This window comes from Pelobates fuscus, chromosome 3 (genome assembly GCF_036172605.1).
Source record: "Pelobates fuscus isolate aPelFus1 chromosome 3, aPelFus1.pri, whole genome shotgun sequence".
Lineage (NCBI taxonomy): Eukaryota > Metazoa > Chordata > Amphibia > Anura > Pelobatidae > Pelobates > Pelobates fuscus.
The window spans coordinates 225,835,628-225,857,729 of NC_086319.1; the positions used below are offsets into that span (position 1 = coordinate 225,835,628).

The window sequence follows — 22,102 nt, forward strand, 5'->3', positions numbered from 1 at the left end:
CCATGACAGAAAATTCCTTATATCACTCAGAATAGAACAGCATCGCCAGAACTAAACAATGGAGGTTTAAAAAAAAAAAAAAAACAACAACTTGCATTTTACAGCACAACATAAAAAAAAACCTGTGTTTGTCAAACACTTAAAACAGCTACACCATCACTAGCATTTCCCATTCCCTATACCCCCAAACGGCATTTTCTTCTGAAGATAATATCACACAGCTCTCCCACACAGTTGGGTTTGCATTCCAATCAGAACGTTATGGAATTGTTGGAATATGGTACCTCTGAGCAGCACACAAGGCACATGCTGCAGGCAGGCTAAACAGACATTGAGCCTCCTACCTTTTCACAGTCTTCCTCAGCCAAACTGCCATCCTGAAATCTTTAAGCCACCTGTACTGATCCAGCCCGATCCTGATGGATGACAGGCATGTCACTTGATCAAATATGTCTCAGAAGGGCTTTGATTATAAAAATTTTAAGCAAGGATGTCTGGAATTTTCTGCACAAGCCAGACTGAGCTACACAAAACTGCAGCTCAGCTCCTTTTTTCCCCTCCCTTTAAAAGATGAGGCTTGTGCTACCCTCAGTCTCTCCCTGCCTGTTCTTGCTGTCTCTCTCCATCTCCCCCCTCCCCCTCCAATCCAAACTCAGTGCGGCTCAGCCAGGGTCATTTACATTTCTCAGTAGGGTGACCCCTCCATCATGTTCCCCTCTGAACTGCGTGTGGGTATCTGGAGGGGGGTCAGTGGCTGCTACTAGGTGAGATGCAGGTGACCTTTCCCCTAGGAAAGAAGAAAAAAAATGGAGCTAATTACAGTTGGGAAAAATAGCAATTTGCATGCAGGAGCAGAATACAGCTTCCAAGGAAATGATTGGGCATATTCCATGCTTTTAAATCTGCTTTTAACAAATAATATCAAGCCCCATATAGAGGGATACAGTGGCTTGCAGGCATTCAATTTGCCTAAAAAATGAAGTATTCTGCACAATGTAGATCTATGTGTCTCTCATGTCTGCTAAAAGCTCTGACGATTTTCCGCTTGGTATTTATTTGATTTATATATTTATTTTAATTTCAGCTTTAGTAATGTGGTGATAAGGAGGATGGGGGATTCTTTCTAGTAAAGCTGCTTAGAAACCCAATTACCCTGCTGAGCATCAGCTGGTGAGTTCCTGTTTGAGCAATAAGGTTGGAATGAATGTGGGGGTCCACTCTGAAAACAAGCACGTGTTATTTTTTGTATTTTTTTGCTTTTAATTGTGGTTTGTATTTTTTTTTATTTTTGATAGAACATCAGTACATCATTCTAGATTAGAGGAGATGCAATGCTGGGTTGCTTGGTGTTATTTGCTATGTCCAATATGAATATACAAAATGTCAAGCTGTGCGTTGTGATTAAATTTTTTTCCTTTTCGTTACAAAACAGTGGAAAGCAATATTATAGCATCAAATGTAAAATGTTTTAATACCAAAAACGTGCAACTCAGTGCCAGATCAGTAGTGTGAAAAGTAAAAAAAAAATATATAAAATAAAGTGTATACAGCAGATCTGGACTATTTTCCAACCAAGCTATTTTGGCCTAACGTTTCAGTTCAAAACGTTTAGTGAACAATCCCTAGTGTGTTTGTACATTGACACTCTCGGCACCAAACCAACTATTCTTAGCTCAAAGTTTTAAACCATTTTTGAATGGTCTGACCTCACAGGCACTGTTACCTTGAGGGGTTAAACCATTCTTGAACGGTTTAACCTCAAAGTTGTCTCCAGCGTTCTCGGCCAATAAGTAACTCAACACAAACTGGCTTGCAAATAAACGTATCTTTCATTAGGCAGTTTAGTTAATGGGGAGTCACTGATTGGATGAGAGCGTCAGCTTGCTACTCTCAGCTAATCAGCGGCACCCCTGTCTGGCGGCACTATGCGCTTCCTGAATTTGAAAAGTCAAAGGCAGGATGCCACCAGGTGAGGAGTGGAGAGCAGTGCTGGAGGCAACTTTGAAGTTCAACCGTTCAAGAGCGGTTGAACCCTTGAGGTAAGAGTGCCTCCAGGGGCCTTCTGGCACCAAAACAACTTAATTTACATAAAGTTGTTTTGGTGCCCGGAATGTTCCTTTAAGCCCATATTATGCATATGTGTATATTTTCCAGTGTCTGTTTTAACACATAGTTTTTATTTTTTCCTTTTATGGTGGTATGTGCTAATGCTTGGTTACCAAGGGTCAAGTAGAATTTGGATATTGGTACCAATGATTTAGATTTTAGAAATTATCATATTGAACTAGAAAACTATTTAGATCTAATATTTGGCAACATGGTGGATAAGCTCCCCAGGCTCCCAGCACCCTTAGATTTTCTAGATAAATACAAAATCAATTAATAAACAAGCCCTTATTGGTCAGCTTTGGCAAAAGTCAGAGCCACACGCAACTATAAATCACATGGCACGCTCACAAAAAGTCCCAAGTTCCTCCACGTTTGACTATAGAGGAAACATATCTTCCTTTCTGAACCAATAGGAATCTAAATGGAAAACTATATGGTTCTAAAGCTTTAAAGTGTTACATTGAGTACCATAACAACTGCAAAATTGCAGCACCCATCACATAACTGCAAAATTCATGGTACAGGGTGTAATTTGAATTTGGAGGATACATTACATATTCCATACACTTCTATGTAAAACACGTTTATGGGATAAGAAATTATTCCATTAGAGGTATTTTCATGGTAAGGGAGGGGTCTGCCTATGAATGCAGGCAAACCCACTAACATTGTATCTACAGGGAACTTTAAAGGTATCATTTTTATTTGTAGTTTTATTTCACATGTGCATTATGTTTAATGTAGTTTCTGTATAATGTATTAAAAGTACAGGGATCATTTTCCCAATAGTTTTCCATTAATAAGAGATGTGCCACTTCTTTGGTAATTTACTTACAAAAAAATAAAACCATACGTTTCAAAATATTTTTTTTTTACATATCTAATGAAGTGCATATTAAAACTGCTATTAAATAAGGAAAATGGGTTTACTTCTATAAAATACACAATTTAAATGTCTTTAAATATATGTTTTGATTACAACATGGGGCCAACAGGTATCATCTTTAGGGAATGTCATAAGAAAAAGTACAATGCAAACAGAAGTAACCCTCCTCCTTCCCCCGCACTCAGCTTCTTAAAATTACACTTCAAAAAGGGAAATAAATGTACCTGTTTAGAATCACAACACTTAAGTGTAAATATTAATTTAGGGTTTAAATTGTGTAAGCATGCATTGTAAATGTACACTGTCAATGCTGTAAAATTAGCATAAATGGACTATGTCAAAAACATTGGATCATCATTACAGTGTCATTAGACAAACACTAATTCACGGTGTTAAAATAAAATAAATATCCATTATTTTTTAATTACATTTTTTTTTATTAAGGACTTGATTTAAGAATGACGCGAAAAAAGATACAGACATCAAATGTGCAAAAGACAACAGATTATTTTAAACGTTTCAGTGTTACTAATGGTGTTTAGATTATCACCCCAATTCCCCACCCCCCATCACACCTCCATTTACAAACAAAAGTAAAAATAAAATATCTGTAGAATTATCTTTATTTCAGTGTTCCTGCTCCACCACTGTATTTCAGTGTAGCTGCTCCACCTCTGATAAATAAATCAGTAATGATGACTTTTGCCCAATCTAATGCCTCTTATAAAGAAGCATACTGGCACATGTATGGCATTTGGCACACTTGGCCAATTAAATTCCCTTCAATTTTTCAATGTCTTCATGGGGATGTTTCTCTAATGTTCTCTGAACAATTGAAAAAATAGTCAGATCATAAAAGACATCATTTATGCACCCTAACCACTTTATTATGATGAACTGGGTCTGGTGGTTAGCGTCACTTTAATAACAAGATAAGAATTTAGGACTTAGAGAAGCTTTGGGTTATGGATAGGGGATTAGTGAAGTTAGAGTTAAGAAGGAATAGGGTTAAGTAATGCTGGCCTTAAAGATGCTGTCAAGTATAGCTTTTATAATTGTGAACCAGCTGAAAACCTTACCCAAAGTCCTGCTTGATGGGTAATAGCCCGAGGGGATTTATTAAGAGGTTGGAAGTGCATCAATGATTAAAATTAGTTAAAAGTTTAAGGAGAAGACTGTAGGGGTAAAATAAAATATGATAAATAAAATGTTGGAAAGGAAGTGTGAAAGGTAAATGTTTGGAAGAAACAAAACAAAAGGGAGCAAGATGATACTGAAGCTGAAAAAAATGCTGAAAAGTGATAAAAGAGGAACATTATTAACAGTATAGAAACATATGAGACGAAGCCTGGATGTTATTCATTGTATAAGTATTAACTCAACAATGTTTTAAAACACACAAGCTCCACTGGGCAACAAGTAGAATCTTAAGCGTGTAGATAGAAATTCCTACGATGAGCTCCTGCAGAAGTCTGTTATTAAATGAGCTAGTTCTCCCACCCATGTAGCTGGCAATACCCCCAACCTCATTTTCTCTTATGCATGTACAGTATCTAATATCTGCAACATTTCCTCTCTCTGATCACCACCTCTTATCATTTGCTCTCAAGTACTCCCTCGCCTAACAGCCTCAGCCTAACCCCCCTCAACTCAGGAGAAACCTTAATTCGATTGACCTCCAGCAGCTGTCGGCTGATATTGATTCACAACTCCAATCCATCCCTTCCCTCTCCAGTCCCTCACTGGCCATCTCCACATATAACACTACCCTCACCTCTGCCTTGAACGCTGTAGCCCCGCTCCAAACATGCACCTCGAGGAGGTCACACCCCCTGCCATAGCATACTAAATCAACATGCTACCTGCAGAGAGGCTCCCGTTGTGCTGAACGTTCCTGGAGGAAGTCTCGCACCCAGGCAGACTATCTACATTATAGATTAATATTGTATTCATACAGCGCATATCCTTGCCCTCGCCAAACAGTCATACTTTTCCTCTCTCATTAGTTCATGCTCCCGCAATCCCAGGAGTCTCTTTGACACCCTTAACTCTCTTCTTTGCCCTGCTGTGGCCACCCCCCAATCTAACCTTCCAGCTGATAGCTTTGCATGCTACTTTACTGACAAGATTGAACAACTAAGGAAATAATTCTCCCCACCTTGCTGTTATCTTTCTCAACCACACGTAGATCATGCCTTTCCTACCTTTCAGACTTTCTGCCCGGCTACTGAACAAGAGGTCTTCTCTTTTCCTCTCGCCCCACCATTTGCCCGCTCGATCCTGTCCCATCTCACCTGAATCAAGCAACATTATTACCATGGATTGTTACATTCTGCGATTATTGGAACTCACCTTTGAAATTTCTATTTGATTTTGTTTTTCAGCCATAAATTAAAAAGGTTTTAATTCTTGATGCTGTTTCAGAATTTGATTTGCAGCCCAGTCCAAAGTAGAGCTTCCCTATTTTACTCAACCAGAATATTTAATGACATACAAAATCCTAAATCAGTCAGTTTCAGTACAAAGCTAATTGCTGAAATTACTATTGGATACATATTTCTTAAGGTTGTATGATAACAAAACAGAATTTAATTAAACGTGATGACCTAGTGTTATAAAAGAGCATCTCAATCTCAAAACTGTAAAATAGCAGTCACTATAGAATTAAGGTACTTTCAATTATGACAAACATCTCCACTCACAAGAAAAGTAATAAAAAATGGTTCAGGTGGTTTATTTCCTGCCTCCTATTAAAATGCATGCCTTTATACAGATGTGGAGGTCAAAAATAATTTCCCATTGCAAGAAAATGTCATATCTGTTTAAGCATGCTCTGTGGGAGATGTTAGCTTGTCCTCCATAACAGAAACAAACCACTCCATCCTTGCTTATTCGTTAGATAGCTTAGTAAAAATTAGCCTCAAGCAAACAATTCATTGCAGGTAATGATAATTTGTTTCTCTCTCTCTCTTTTTTTTTTTTTTTTTGAGGAAGAGCAGGGGCTTATTTGCAAAATTTTTTAACATATTCACATTTGTTTGAAACACAAGATGCATATGTATCATCCTTTTACAAGACATAATTGTGTGTATATATTGCAATTCAGAAAAACATCATCAATATTTTGTAGATTCCCTTAATTTCCCTTATCATGCAATTTTCTTATATACAGTTGTAACGTAAAAAATATCTATACCTCCTTACAGGTTTCATGTATTATACCTTGATAAGGTAGGTATTTATGTCTATAATGCCTCTGGCATTACTAGAAGAAAGGTTTACTTAAAATCACAACAGAATGTAAAAATAATATTTGATGGGAGCACAATAGCCACATGTAGTAAGTGACAAACCATATTTTAAAAAAGACTATTACAACGTGTTATAAAAATTTATCTCAATCTCTGATTGAGATACAGTAGATTTTATTGACACATCCCCTGCCCTAAATTTAGGTGTGGTATGAGTTTTAAATCTTCCTTTTTTTCATTGGAAGGGGCTGTCAATTGTTGTCCATTTGCAGGTATTAAATGGGTGGAAAGGGTTCCTGGAAGATAAAGTCATTCTTCTACAAGTTTGTAGTATAAATGGAAGTAAGTAAAGCTTATGGACTAAAGCTAAAATGCATATACAGATTTTAATAGTGAGGGATTATTACTAATGAGTAATAATCCCTTCATATTTACTCGAATCTAAAGCACCATTGAATCTAATGCACATAAAAATGTTGAAACCTGAAAGCCGAAAAAGTTTTCATGGGCGAATGTAATGTTCATTTGTACATAAAGATACTAATGCTGCAAGGTACGAGGTACAGCTTTAGGTTACACAGAAATCAAGTCTCGCATCCCTGTTGCTGTGATGCAAATGCAAATTTCATTCCAGTGAATTTGCATCATATGCATTATCCGAGTAGGTATTATCCGAGTAGGTATTATCCGAGTAGGTATTATCCGAGTAGGTATTATCCGAGTAGGTATTATCCGAGTAGGTATTATCCGAGAAGGTAGTAAAGTGAGGGGCAACTAAGTAAGCATCCTTTTTGTTAGTACTGAAATCGTACTCAAATCTAATGCGCCGTTTGTATTGAAATCTAATGCGCTATCAAATCTAATGCATGTTTCCATTTTGGACATGTTATTTTGCCAGTAAAGATGTGCATTAGATAATGAGTAAAAACGGTATAACCTTTCAGTACTTGTAGGCTTTTGCTATGAAACCAAACTTTGTGCATGTCCATCAAGCGTTCTGAAAATCTATCAAAGACATATAATCTGGAGTAGGGCGATGTTTCTGCTTGAAGCTTTCCATTAACTAGTGTCACTGCAGGAAGCATAAAACGTTTCCTCCCTGATAGTCATAAGGTCTGTGTAGGTTCTATACTCAGGCTCTCTCATTATTAACAAGGGCACTCTGCTCCAATATGTGAACATATTGAGGAAGTATACAAAATGATGACATTGCTCCCTTAAAGAAACACCCAAACGTTAGGAATACAAATGTATATTCCTAACTGAAGAATGAATTAGGGCAATTTTAGATGTAAAATATCTTTATTTATTTGTCTTCTCCCGGCACATCAGTCTCACCACAGCCTCCACTACATCCCAGATGAGATCATCGGATTCGGTACTGATGATGTAGCTGTCAATATTATCTAGAACACAGATGTCCCCATCCCTAAGTCTTCCTAACCCTGCAGATAGTTAAAATGGTGCTTTTGAATATGACACTGTAATGATGATGCACTTTTATGATTAGAGAATTCTTATGATGTTGGTAAAACATCTTTAAAAAGCTTTGATCTGCAGGACCAGTTGACAGGGTTACTAATCAGGAGTATTTTGGGTAAGCCCTGTCTGTATGGTACACCTGGAGATACATGCAGGCACACTACTATAAAGGATATTCTGGCAAGGTTATAAAATACATTGGATCCTTGTGAGATGCATTTATACCCACTTTCCACATTGCTGTGGATTATATTGTTGTGGCTTCTGAGATATCCCCATACACACATAGCTTATTGCAATGAGGTGTATATTGCAGGTTCTAGATATATATTGCTGTGATGCTCTATGATAATCTTTTACATACCGTACATTATCCTGAGTTTTATTGTTGTAGATCTGTAATCTGCAGAGATACATACATCTTAATGGGAAAGAAGTATCAAGATGAATACATGTTTTTTGTTTTTTGTTGTTGTTGTTGTTGTTGTTGTTGTATATAAATAATACTGTATTGAGAAAACATGTAGCTGGGAATTTTTAGAAATTGTCCATGATATTAAAGACTTTAGACCACAATAGGCAGATTGCAAACATTCTACAATCCAGCTATATTTCTTGTCAAAGCAGCATTTCAAAATACTGGAAATCACACAATAGCTACGATCAAATTGGATGAATTTAATACGTATTGAACTGCTATATGGTCACTGTGGTTGTCAGTTGAAAAATTCAATATTAAAGAAATTAGCAGTAACTGCATTAAATCTAAAATTAAGAGGCCCCAGGGTGAAGGATTAGTTCGGTAACCCAAAATTTACTCCAAGTACAGATAAATATTATTTGAATAATGAGAACATTTTAGCCTGGTGTTAAACAAAATTTGGTACTGTAACTTCCCCATTGCACTGCATCAATCCTCTTAATCAAATTTCTGAGACTGGATGCAGATCGTTAGCCAGAGAAAGGTCATATCATCTTAGACCTGGCACAGAGAAGCTGAATTTGATATATCCTATTATAACCCAAGTGTGACACTGCTTACTGGCTCTTCTTTTAATCTCCCGGGATAAGAGTGTCTTTTCATTGACTCTAAAAGATGAAGTTCCTCTTAGAACTGTTTTAACTTAAAAAAATCACTATATGGAAATCAGGTTGTGATATTAAATAGCAGGCAGGAGACAAACACTGAGACGTGCTGAGCTTGCAAAAAAAATTCTATTGAGTACTCTGCATGCAGGCCTTTTATAACTCTGCACATGCGAGGTAAGTTAGGGTTTCTGTAATTAGGGTTGACGTAGCACCTTTTGTTAGTCAATCCTCCTGGAATTTTGGATTGGACAGTGGCACGACGTATGAGGTGCTAGCATCAATCGCTGACTTTTTCATTCTTACTCCCCAAACTAATATTGTAGATGTGATAGAAGTGTCCATTATATTAGGTGAGTAATTGATCCAGGATGTCACAATTCATGTGATCAGGACAGCAATATTTGCAAAAGTGCTGCAGAATCAGGAGATTATTTTAATCAGAACATCAAACATTGGCAAACCCCTGTGCTGAAGAATTCATCAGGCTGCTTTTCCACTACTTAACTGTGCAAATAGCTTGTTAAAGAGCTAAGCTATTTGGGGATCCATTGCTTGTATTACCAATAATTATTCAATCATTTATTGATAGTTGTAATATGTTTTGTTAAACATTGTGCAGCGATACATCTCCATCATTTGATTTGTAAATGAACTTTGAATAAACTTGACATACCGAGAAACACTAATATGAAACTTCTGTCAGTGTAAAACATTGTTCTGAACAATTTGTGGTCTCTCATATTCATATTGCGTTTCATATTTAATTTTCTGTGTATTTTTATGAATCATGGTATTGTTAAAGCACATACAAATGCAATGTACAGGGTATGTATGTATGTATGTACAAGGTGGACCAAAATTCAGAGTAGAATTTGACAAGTAAATAACTTATTTATTAGTAGTTACATTTTTTTTTTTTTTTTTTTGCAGGCTCATATTATAAATGAGCCATTGGTAATTTCATGAAGGATCAATTATTAAAAATAGTGGAATTTTATTTCCAAAATGGCGGGTCCTCTATTTTGATGCAAAGAGCTTACCAAAAGATTTAAATATGTTTCTGAATAAAAGTTGATGCAGGAACTGAAACCGATAGACCACCCTCAATGCCTAAATTATGCGATTCACTTCCAAGAATTAGTCATATAAAACAATGTATCAACTCATCATGTCTGACAAAGTTATTTTTTTTTTTTTAAGGCTTTGTCAATAAGCAAACCTGTCATTTATGGGATACAGAAAATCCACAGATAATTCATCAGTCAATCAGCCAATTGCATTCTACCAAATGCACCATCTGAACAATGCAATCAAAAGAGACCAGCTTTATGAGGTGGAGCTCATCTAAGAGATGTTATCTTCCGTGTCTAGTCAAACATACGCTAAGCATTCATTGCATGTAATATCATGGAAATTGTGGTTATTAAAAACGTTATTGACTCCTCAAGCCCTACTGTGAGGTTTGTCCCACACTTGTATAACTTGACCTTTATCTGCCCAAGTAATGGAACATCATCAGCTCTCCTCTAAATTTTATTGTGTATATACATAATATATACAAAATCCAAGGTCCTACACACGCCAGTCAGAAGTACTTGCCGAGCTGCAATCTCCAACCTTGACTAAATAAATGATCACGAAGGAGAGCTCTCACTATACTTTTCAACCAAATTCAACTATTTATTGTGAGTACAGCCAAATTACATCAACGTTTCAGTCTGTTAAGACTTTCACCAGAATCCATATATATCAGACAGCCATTGTCATTGTCAGTATTTACTTTGCCTTAATGCAATCAAGTCACAGTAAAAAGAGCACAGTTTTTACTCTCGTATGATAAAGGATTAATGAGATCCAATGATATTGTGATATATTTGTAATATGATCAGGGATAAAGAGAGAAACTGAGCTTATGCAGTGTGAGTGTGTATGAGTGCAGTGTGAGTGTGTGTGAGTGCAGTGTGTGTGTATGAGTGCAGTGTGTGTGCGTATATATTAATTGAATATTTATTTCCAGTGTGTGTATATAATGAATGCAGTGTGTGTGTATGAGTGCAGTGTGTGTGAGTGCAGTGTGTGTATATGAATGCAGTGTGTGTGTGAGTGCAGTGTGTGTATATGAATGAAGTGTGAGTGTGTGTGATGCAGTGTGTGTTTGTGTATGTGTTGGTGGGGGTGGGCATTTAATATATTAATTATTATTATTTTTTTATATTATTATTATTATTTCTTTTGTATTATTATTTATTATTTAATTATTATTATTTATTTTTTTTAATTATATATTTTTTTCGTCCCCCCTCCCTGCTTGATACATGGCAGGGAGGGGGGCTCCTTCCCTGGTGGTCCAGTGTAATTGGTAGTTCAGTGGGGGGGCTGTGGGGGCTGGCAGAGCTGTACTTACCTGCAGCTCCTGTCAGCTCTCTCCTCCTCCGCGCGGTCTGTGCAGCTCCCTCTGTCAGCTCCCAGTGTAAGTCTCGCGAGAGCCGCGGCTCTCGCGAGACTTACACTGGGAGCTGACTGAGGTGCTGAACGGACGGCGCGGAGGAGGAGGGAACTGACAGGAGCTGCAGGAAAGGTAAGTAACATCTCTCTGCAGCCCCCAAATTGCCATAATACAGACTATGACTCGAGTATAAGCCGAGTTGGGGTTTTTCAGCACAAAAAATGTGCTGAAAAACTCGGCTTATACTCGAGTATATACGGTATTTTGTCTCAGATAACTAAATCCAACTTGAAGTATTCTGCCACATACTCACCATTCATTGACTAGGTAAAAAGTATATATATATATATAGGCCCACTTTATTTTAAGGTATATTCTATTGCTTGTGTCTGGTAAGCAAATTAACATTCAGCTTAGTTTCTTAAATTAGTTCAACACTGTTAAAGGCATTACTAATTACAGTTTGTTTTGTGAGACTACAATCATGTATTAATGACCATTTCCATATAAAATAGATAATTGCTGTTTTAGCAAATTGAAATCCCATTAAGAGTAACCAAGTGAAAATATAAACATAGGTCACATGTTTAAATATTAAACGCCGAGGAAATCTATTAATATCCTGTGTTTATGTGATAGGATTTGTGTTAACATACTCTTTTCAGACTACATATTGAACATTTAAAGGAATAGTCCATGCTAAAATATGGGAGGACACTATTTAATAGATATATTGATACCCCAGTGAGAACATGCATGCATTTGTTTATGCATTTTGGCACTGGGGCTCATCTACAAAAAAACTGCAGAACCCCTGTCTGCAGCCTTTGCAAGCCCTGTCCTTTTTCTCAGTCTGTGCCAGGGAAATAATTATCAGAGGTTTCTCATTGAGAAGCCTGATATTCAGCAGTAAGCATGCACAATTCTGAGTGCATGCATGGTGAAGGGGAAACTGGGGGTGCAGAAGTCTGGAGAAGGCCAGGATCATGTCACAGGCATACTATGACTTTGGTGAGGCAGTGGAATGCGAACCCTAGCAGGGCATGCCTGCCTCTTTTGAAAAAGTTACTGAAACCTAAAAAAATGAGGAAGAGAACCTCCTCTTTTGATTTACAGCCAGGAAGGCGTTTTTTTTTTATTTACTTATACAATAGGCACCCTTATGGGAATAGGGTGCCTTTTAAAGAGTGCAAATGATGGGATATTTCTTAATTAAAAAGCATTTCACAAGCTTCAGTAATCTATGTATGTGGAAGGGGCCTTTAAGTTCATATAATGCCCAGTTTGCATAAAATGCCTTGTATTCTTTACCATTGGTTCTAAAAGGGTATAACATTGTTCTTATTCTTCAAATTTAAGTATATCTTTATATGGTGCAACTTTACTAAACAGATGATACAGTTGAGATTGTGTTTTACTATTCTATTAATCACTTACATTTGAGTTAGGCCATCTCAAGTGGTCCAATAATTATCAAGCTGGTCATTTTTAATTTTCCTATTTTTTTTTAGTGATTATCTCTCTGTAATAGAATTGTAAAACCACCATTTTTTTAATTTTAATTTTACTTGGTTTAACCAGCTGAACCAACCATCTTTGTGTAATGAAACACAACAAATTTTGGTTTGAAATATGCACAGAATTGACATTAGGCATCCTGGAAAGCTTGTTCCGAGCTGGTGTATGATGCTCCAACGGCGCTGCCGGAGAAGGAGTTACACATCTGGCAACAAAGGTATAAAACACATACAGGCTCAAGACACCATGAACACATCAATTCACTTAAGTAGTCATGGTGCTTGGAGAAGGGCTTTGATGTTGTTTCTAAAAAGAAACCAGCCTATATATTTTATTTGATGCTGGGTCACTTTGAAATTATCAAACTGGTAGCGAAGACAACCATGTCTATTTAACACAATTAGTGGCAACGAATACTGCATCTCCTAAGAGGAGTAATAATAATATTGAAATAGTATTGCAGACATTTAAAGGGTTTATATGTGAATTCAATTTTCTCTTTAATCACCTGAGTTTTGTTCCAGTTACTATAGTTACTATATACAAGTCCCATGTATTTGGTCCTCTTACAGTGACAGGACGCTATATAAATTCAGCTGGAATGTAGGGTATTTTGCTCAGCAGGTGACAAGAAGCTGTGTGTGCTATCATGCAGAGAAGCCTCCAGTTCTTCTATGGTTTTTCCATGCTTGATATGACAGTCTTCGACAGACAAGCCTTGTAAACTAGCAGAAATTAAATGCTTGATGCAGTATCCAACCTTTCCTTTCTGGAAATATCTTAACACATTTTAATGGACTTCTGGTATATGCATGCCGATATGCAATTAAGAATTCTTGTTTTAACTAGGAAATATGCAGAAAGGTACCACATTTCCTGGCGTGTATGTAGAATCAGAGATAACAGTGACCTTTTACTGTATCAGATGAAAGGCAGACATGGCAGAACCCACCCACCTGTTATCTTATCCTAGCAGTGTTTGGGATTAAATAACTAATGCTGCATTTATTCATTTTGATTCGTATTCTTATCAGAAACTGCATATGGACCAGGAGTACATTTTTAGACATTAGCTATGGTATTTCTCCTGCTCTTTTTGCATGCTGATGACATCACACGTCATAATTTGCAATTTTATTTTCCTTTTCTATACTAAGACATTCAATTATTTTAAAAGCAGGAGACTGACTTAATTTAACAATTCATAATTTTGCAAATGTTCTCATGAGATCTTAATAGTTTTAGTCCTTGCTAATGTTTGCTGAGCTACAGTAAACAATTGCAGGTCAGACACTCTAATTTTAATTATTGGTTGTTGTAAGAAATCGGCTATATATGTATGTGTAGCAAAATGGACATCAATATCAATAGCATTTGAAGTTTGTCTTTGTAAAATATTTACATCCCTTAAGAGTAATTTTATACTATCAAACATGATGTACTGGCTGAAAGGAATGATAAGGACCACACTTTAACACTAAGCAATTTATTGAATTAAAGTTGGAATGTAAACAAAATGCACCCTTCTAAGGAGAACCCCCTCCCCCACCCAAATAAATAAATAAAACAAAACAAAAATTACAAAACATTATTACAACTTGCAAGCAAACCTTACAAGCACCACATTTGAGTTTATTCACTAACCTGGCTAAAACGAGTCTGTGATTGGATCTGTATTACTAAATCTACAGCATCTCCTACATTCAAATTGTTTCATGCAAAGATAGTCATAGTACGAACACAACTTGAGCCAACAAAGCAATTGACATCTGTATCTGTAGCTTGCAAATTAATTCTATTTTCATGATGGTCAAGCACATTATAAAAAATAACTGGTGGTATGCTTGACTAAAGCCTAAAGGAGGCAGGGGAAGTAGGAGGAGAGTGAAACGTGTGTTTCAGCAGATATAAAGATGGACAGCTTATCCAGCTTTTCTAACTCTTTCATTTGCTCTTAAATCCAAACTGAAACAGTGGAACATTAAATCCAGAGGAAACCAGAGGTTAGCATTTTTTTCAATGAAAGGAGCATTAGAAATGTTCTCTAGCTGAGCAACTCCATTGTTATATAAATCTATGCTCACTGGACCGTTTTCTTGTTAGTAGACTGAAACTGCGGATTAGGTAAATTTGAATAAAAGTATGTCACTAATAGATCAAATCATCAGAAAAACTAAATATATTTAAGCTTTATCATTACTTGTGAAAAAAAAAGCAAACAACAAAGTTATATTTATATGCTATAAAATCATAGTGTGACATATATTATTATTTAAAAGACAAACCTATTCTACAATGCGTTATAAGGAAAACTGCATTTGCATCATTTAATACAAAGTATTTGGCAGGATGACTTGTGAGCTTACAATCTGAATTTTATGATATGGAATTGAGACAAGAGCTGTCTGATTGATAGACAGACAAACCGACAGATAGAAGGAGAGATAGACAGACAGAGATAGATAGATAGATAGACTGACAGATAGAAGGAGATATAGACAGAGATAGACAGATAGATAGATAGATAGATAGATAGATAGACAGACAGAGATAGATAGATAGATAGACTGACAGATAGAAGGAGATATAGACAGAGATAGACAGATAGATAGATAGATAGATAGATAGATAGACAGACAGAGATAGATAGATAGATAGACTGACAGAGATAGATAGATAGATAGATAGATAGATAGACTGACAGATAGAAGGAGATATAGACAGATAGACAGACAGACAGACAGACAGAGATAGATAGATAGATAGATAGACAGAGATAGATAGATAGATAGATAGATAGACTGACAGATAGAAGGAGATATAGACAGATAGATAGATAGATAGATAGATAGACAGACAGAGATAGATAGATAGATAGATAGATAGATAGATAGACTGACAGAGATAGATAGATAGATAGATAGATAGACTGACAGAGATATATAGATAGATAGATAGATAGATAGACTGACAGATAGAAGGAGATATAGACAGAGATAGACAGATAGATAGATAGATAGATAGATAGATAGTCATGGGGAAAAGAAAGTACACCCTCTATGAATTGCATGGAAGAGTAAGGGTGTAATATGTGTATGTCATGTGCCATAGTTTATTTCTCTGAGGTTGTATTTACCTAATTTAAAGACCTGCTAAGGAACAGGTTGTTAACAGAAACAGGAACAGATGTTATTATGTCCTGATGTGTAAAACCATGGATTTCGAAGAGGGTATACTTTCGTCTTCACATGGAGAGAGAGAGAGAAAGAGAGAGAAAGAGACATGTGAAGAAGAAAGTATGCCCTCTATCTGTCATTGTTTGAGTTTTTAGGTAGTTAATAAGAAGTGTTCAGTGTGGATAAGAAGCACCTGGAGCATCAGGCTAGAGAGTAAACTGCAACATGGACAGGCCTGACAGGAGAATAGGTTAGTTGTTGGGGGGGGGGGGGGGGGGGGAGGCGGGGGCGGGGCAGGGGGGAGGGGGTTGGGGAGGATTGCAGGTTTTTTTGCAGCAATTGTACAGATCTTATTTTGCACAACATGTTACAAATGAGCACTTCAACACTCTGTAGGGATTATGGTGTCATGAGTGTCCTGGCACCTCCCCACACACTATATTAGAAATGTGTGACCTCTTACCTGTGGTCAGTCAGGTGCCATCTCTACTAGTTCAAGGACTCAGCTCAGGAGAGCTAATAGATGCTCATTCTTCAAACAGGAACTTCTGAATCTCTAACTACTGTAGGCTAGTGGAGAAGCACCTGGTGCACAATGGGTAAGAAGTCAAACTGTTCTAATATTATTTGACTCCTTACAATGTATTTTGTATTTAACTACCATCTAGCTATTAACCCCTTCCACAACTGAATTTTATCATTTGTGGTCAAAAAGTTGGGAAGAAAGGGGTTGATAGAAATAGCTGCTTATTTTGGACATTATTTTTTTTTTATTATTATTTTGGACATTATTACTAGATTTTTTGACTGTGCACAAAATACATCTATGGCAATTAAAAACGTATTGTTGTGCAAAAATTCTTTATACCAAATTCGGAGAGTATATGTAGTAGGTAACATAGCAAGTCTTGTTTGAATTAGAAAAGCTGAAGCAAAATAAATATTTAATCACAGTGGCACACATACTATTACATTTCCATGAATTTTTCATTAAACACAAAAAGTTTACTTTTAATAGGAATTTCCTCTTAATACTTACAATGATCACTGAAAGATAGTTCAGTTGAGGCAAAAAAATGACCTTATGCAACAAAAAGAGCCATTAGCTTTGCAGTGCACATATATATGATGTGACATAAGTAGGACAGTTTGCTAGTACATACATTGCAACTCAGGTAGTCAATGCTTCCAACTTGTGTTACGTTGCACATCAGTACAAATAAGAAGAGTGATCCAGCTTGGTGTATTTTTTACACATCCACACAACTCGGTTCTACTTATTGGATCAGCACAAAGTATACAAAATCATTGAAAATTAGTTGATGGTGTTACAAAATTTCCTAGTAACGGTCGTTTATCACGTGTCTTTAAAAAATGGCAAAGTGTTACATTGCAGGACCAAAACAACAGGGGCATTGCATCCAGACCACTTTATTGAGATAAAGTGGTCAGGTTGCCTATAGTGTCCCTTTAACCCCTTAAGGACCAAATTTCTGGAATAAAAGGCAAATATGACATGTCACACATGTCATGTGTCGTTAAGGGGTTAAAAATAAACAATCGAATCCCTGACATTTACGCTATTCAACCTCATCCCACTGATGATTAACCCAATAGAAAAACCTTGCAAGTATATATTACATGACCCCAAAAATATAAAAAATAAATAAAAAAAAGATCCTAGGCTTTTGCATCTACACATTAAGGGAGTGTGGTAGCATGGGCAGCAATCACATCAACCAGAAAATAACTGATGACTAGTGATGTACCGAACGGTTCGCTGGCGAATAGTTCATGGCGAACATTGCGTGTTCGCGTTCGCCACGGCGGGCGAACACATGCGCGGTTCGATCCGCCCCCTATTCGTCATCATTGAGTAAACTTTGACCCTGTACCTCACAGTCAGCAGACACATTCCAGCTAATCAGCAGCACACCCTCCCTAGCAGACCCTCCCACCTCCTGGACAGCATCCATTTAAGATTCATTTGGAAGCTGCATACATTTTCTTTTATTTTTTATTTTTTTTCTATTTTATTTATTTATTTATTTATTTATTTTTAAATTCTTTATTTTTGTAGTGCATGGAGGTATAACAAATGAGCATGTGGTACCCCAACGGCATTCCTCATGCTTTTCAAGTAACAATTGTAACAATAGGGTATATGTTAATACCCTAGTCTGCGCGGAGCCCTCCATGGGTGAAGATGGATTAATTTTTTTTTTTGCGCTCGGGTTTTTTATTTTAATTTTATGTTCGACGGGTATGATGGCTTTTTATTTGGCCTTTTTTGGGGCTGAAAAATTAAGATTTTAGAAAAAAGAAGACGTTGAATAGTAAGTTGAATTTTACTTTACAGGGTAGTAATTGTATTCCCCTCTCACTAATTTTTAGGGTGAGGGGGGTAGGTAGGGGCTTTTTTATTTGGGTGTGTGACTAGGGGCTTGGGGACCCCTAGTCACCTTTGATGGGGGAGGGGTGGATTTTCATTTAGGGCCCCCACCCGCCGCTCAGGGGTGGGGGCCGGGGGGGACAGTAGGTCCCCCCCCTTATTGTTTTTTAGGGCCCCCACCCACCGCGCAGGGGTGGGGGCCGGGGGGGAGGACAGAAGGTACCCCCGCTTATTGTAACTTAGGGCCCCCACCCGCCGCGCAGGGGTGGGAGCCGGGGGGAGGACAGTAGGTCCCCCCCCATTATTCTTTTATAGGGGCCCCCACCCGCAGCTCAGGAGCCATGTTACTCTGTATATAGAGGGAGCCATGTTAATCTGTATATAGAGAGGAGCCATGTTTACACTGTATATAGAGGGAACCATGTTACTCTGTATATAGAGAGGAGCCATGTTTACACGGTATATAGAGGGAAGCCATGTTACTCTGTATATAGAGAGGAGCCATGTTACTCTGTATATAGAGGGAGCCATGTTATTCTGTATATAGAGGGATCCATGTTTACATGGTATATAGAGGGAAGCCTTGTTACTCTGTATATAGAGAGGAGCCATGTTTACACTGTATATGGAGGGAGCCATGTTACTCTGTATATAGAGAGGAGCCATGTTTACACTGTATATAGAGGGGAGCCATGTTACACTGTATATAGAGGGAGCCATGTTACTCTGTATATAGGGGGAGCCATGTTTACTCTGTATATAGAGGGAGCCATGTTACTATCTGAGGTGGTTAACTATGATTGGCCCTGGCATGTTTGTTAGTCTGGCCTGCATGGTTGTCTAGCATGAATAAAAGTAGCATGTTTCAACTATATTAGTAGTTAGTAGACTAGTTTGCACTAAAACATGTACAAATGGGGAGTTTGCGGTTGTGCAAATGGACTGTTTGCGGTTGTTTGCGGTGCGTTAAACGGGGAGTTTGGTCTGTCACTGTGAAGCGGGCGTAACCCTTACACTACCTGATTAATACAACATCATACCTGATGTTTTAAAGCACGTTATTCCAAACAATTTGGGAATGTTAGGTGATTTATACCCTGTATGGATTAAAACCAGACTCTGCATCAATGTAATTTTCCATGGGAGTTTTGCCATGGATCCCCCTCCGGCATGCCACAGTCCAGGTGTTAGTCCCCTTGAAACAACTTTTCCATCACTATTGTGGCCAGAAAGAGTCCCGGTGTTTTTTTAAAATCGCCTGCCCATTGAAGTCTATGGCTGTTCGCCGGGTCGCCCGTTCGCGAACATTTGCGGAAGTTCGCGTTCGCCATTCGCCACTACTGATGACACTTTCTAAAATATAACCATCATACCTAAAATGTAAAACGAGTAAATAAATAGAGTGTCTAAGATAACAAAGGTGGCCAAAACATTAAATATGCCTTACACAGTTCGAGTGGAGATGTTCTGATTTATTGTTCTTTAAATCCTATCTGACTAATTAACTAATTGTCATCTCAGTACAACATGGATTACTGAAGCATTTACAGTGACATTTAATTTAGGTACATTCCCCAATAATGTTTGAAACTAGCCATTACATGATATCCATGTACACACATGCACACACGCATGCACACACACTCAATATGTAATATGTTTGAAAGCAGTATTTTTTTAAATTGTTTTTTCAGGTACTAAAACTGAAAGTGACTCATGAGAGTAACAGCTCGAAGATTGCTGAAGTCAATTTTGGACAAAGGCAAAGTATGAATGTTATTAAGGAAGGAAAAAACAATACGACTTGAAATGACAGAAAACTATAGACTTGGCTTTTCAGAGACCCGGTTCATTTTGTTCTCATGAATAAGGAAGAAATTCTAATTTCTGTACACTTACAGAAAAATGCACTCTATTCAGGACTGTTCATATCTATAATCATTGCAAAGTAATGTACTGCCGAGATCTGCTTTTATCATAAAATAGTGTTTTATCATAATAAGAGAGAGGAAAAAATAAGAGAAATAAATGTCAAATGGCCAGGTATATTTGTTGGGTAAGTATATATTGGCAGTGGGGCACATCAGACAAATACCTAGTGAGGGGATTGCCTTAAAGCTGTGGTGGTGACCTCAGTCCAGCAAAGTGCCTCATTTCTCAGCATGAAGACACCGGAAGTTGCGCTCAATGTTGCAAGATCAACCACTACTAACCTCATCTCCTCTTCTTCAGTCTATAATTTGTAATACAGGGATAGGCATGTGGATCCTGGATCTGCAACTGTCAACAGTTAACTGTCTCCCACCTCTGCCCCTGCACACAGCATAGCTTGCAGCGACTACACAGTGCCCTCTACTTATTGATACGGTGCTAAAATCCTGAGGACCTACACTACCTTGTAACGCAGTTGATATATTAGTTAATACAGTATTTGCACTTTTATTATCATACTCTGCTTATTACGTTTGTAATTCAGGAGATATTCCCAGAGTGAATTTTTGAAGGTTAAAGGACCACTCTAGGCACCCAGACAACTTCAGCTTAATGAAGTGGTCTGGGTGCCAGGTCCATCTAGGGTTAACCCATTTTTTAATAAACATAGCAGTTTCAGAGAAACTGCTATGTTTGTGAATGGGTTAAGCCTTCCCCTATTTCCTCTAGTGGCTGTCTCACTGACAGCCGCTAGAGGCGCTTGCGTGATTCTCACTGTGAAAATCACAGTGAGAGCACGCCAGCGTCCATAGGAAAGCATTATGAATGCTTTCCTATGTGACCGGCTGAATGCGCGCGCAGCTCTTGCCGCGCGTGCGCATTCAGCCGACGGGGAGGAGAAGAGGAGGAGGAGAGCTCTCCGTCAAACTGCAGGAAAAAGGTAAGTTTTTACCCCTTTCCCCTTTCCAGAGCCGGGCGGGAGGGGGTCCCTGAGGGTGGGGGCACCCTCAGAGCACTCTAGTGCCAGGAAAACGAGTATGTTTTCCTGGCACTAGAGTGGTCCTTTAAGTGAAATGCTACTGCAAAGCATATCCTATTCAAATATAAAATTCCTTTTCCATTTTCATTAGTAATTGATATATTTTGTTCACTACTTTTGTTTATTATACATTTGAAGTTAAAACAGTGAATATGAACTGTTTAGTTCATTTGTTTCATCAAATCAGTCTTTCCAAAATTTTCTCTACGGAACTTACCTCCTCACAGCCACATTTTCCCCTCAGAACATCCATTCCCACAGACAACATTCTCTGAGTGTGTGGTTTATATTTGACAGGGCTGGATCTCAACTGCAACATTTATATAGGCATCTCTAATCATTGGCAGAACGAAAAGAGACAGGAACCTATTTTTTTGGTGCCCCCCCCCCCCTTCTAGAGCAGTATTCATGGAGCTAGGTACAGCCTGTAGGACGCATCCCAGGATCCATTGGTACTGTGTTACTATTATATGCCTCTCAAATCTCCATTTTTATAAGGAGTTCAAATCTATTTGTCTCTGCTTCCTTCCCTGTACATCTTTTAAGTTTTCAGAATGCTCATGGTATATAACAAGAAAACTCATGGTACATTTTCTATAAACTATTGAATATGTTTTTACTTTGTGAAAATAAAATACTTTGCTCGTTGGTCTAAATGGCTGAACACGTTACATAAAATAAGTCAACTCAGCTTGTCTTTAATAGTCCTGCCCCCTGGCCACTTCTTCAAACATCTACCTTATGTTACAAATCGCTCAGGCCAGTAAAACAGAAAATCCCTG

General features: G+C 37.7%; 1 protein-coding gene across 6 annotated transcripts in view; it reads right to left on the reverse strand.

The window, feature by feature from the left end:
• Positions 1-22,102, reverse strand: part of MAGI2 (membrane associated guanylate kinase, WW and PDZ domain containing 2) — a 1,040,513-nt gene that overhangs the window by 546,169 nt on the left and 472,242 nt on the right. Inside the window, exon 1 of one of the 6 annotated variants that reach the window (XM_063448172.1) lies at positions 345-574. The exons of the other annotated variants lie outside the window; for them this stretch is intronic. The gene's annotated coding sequence lies outside the window, so the exon portion shown is untranslated. Of the gene's footprint in view, positions 1-344; positions 575-22,102 lie in introns of those variants that run through there. 6 annotated transcript variants of the gene reach the window in all.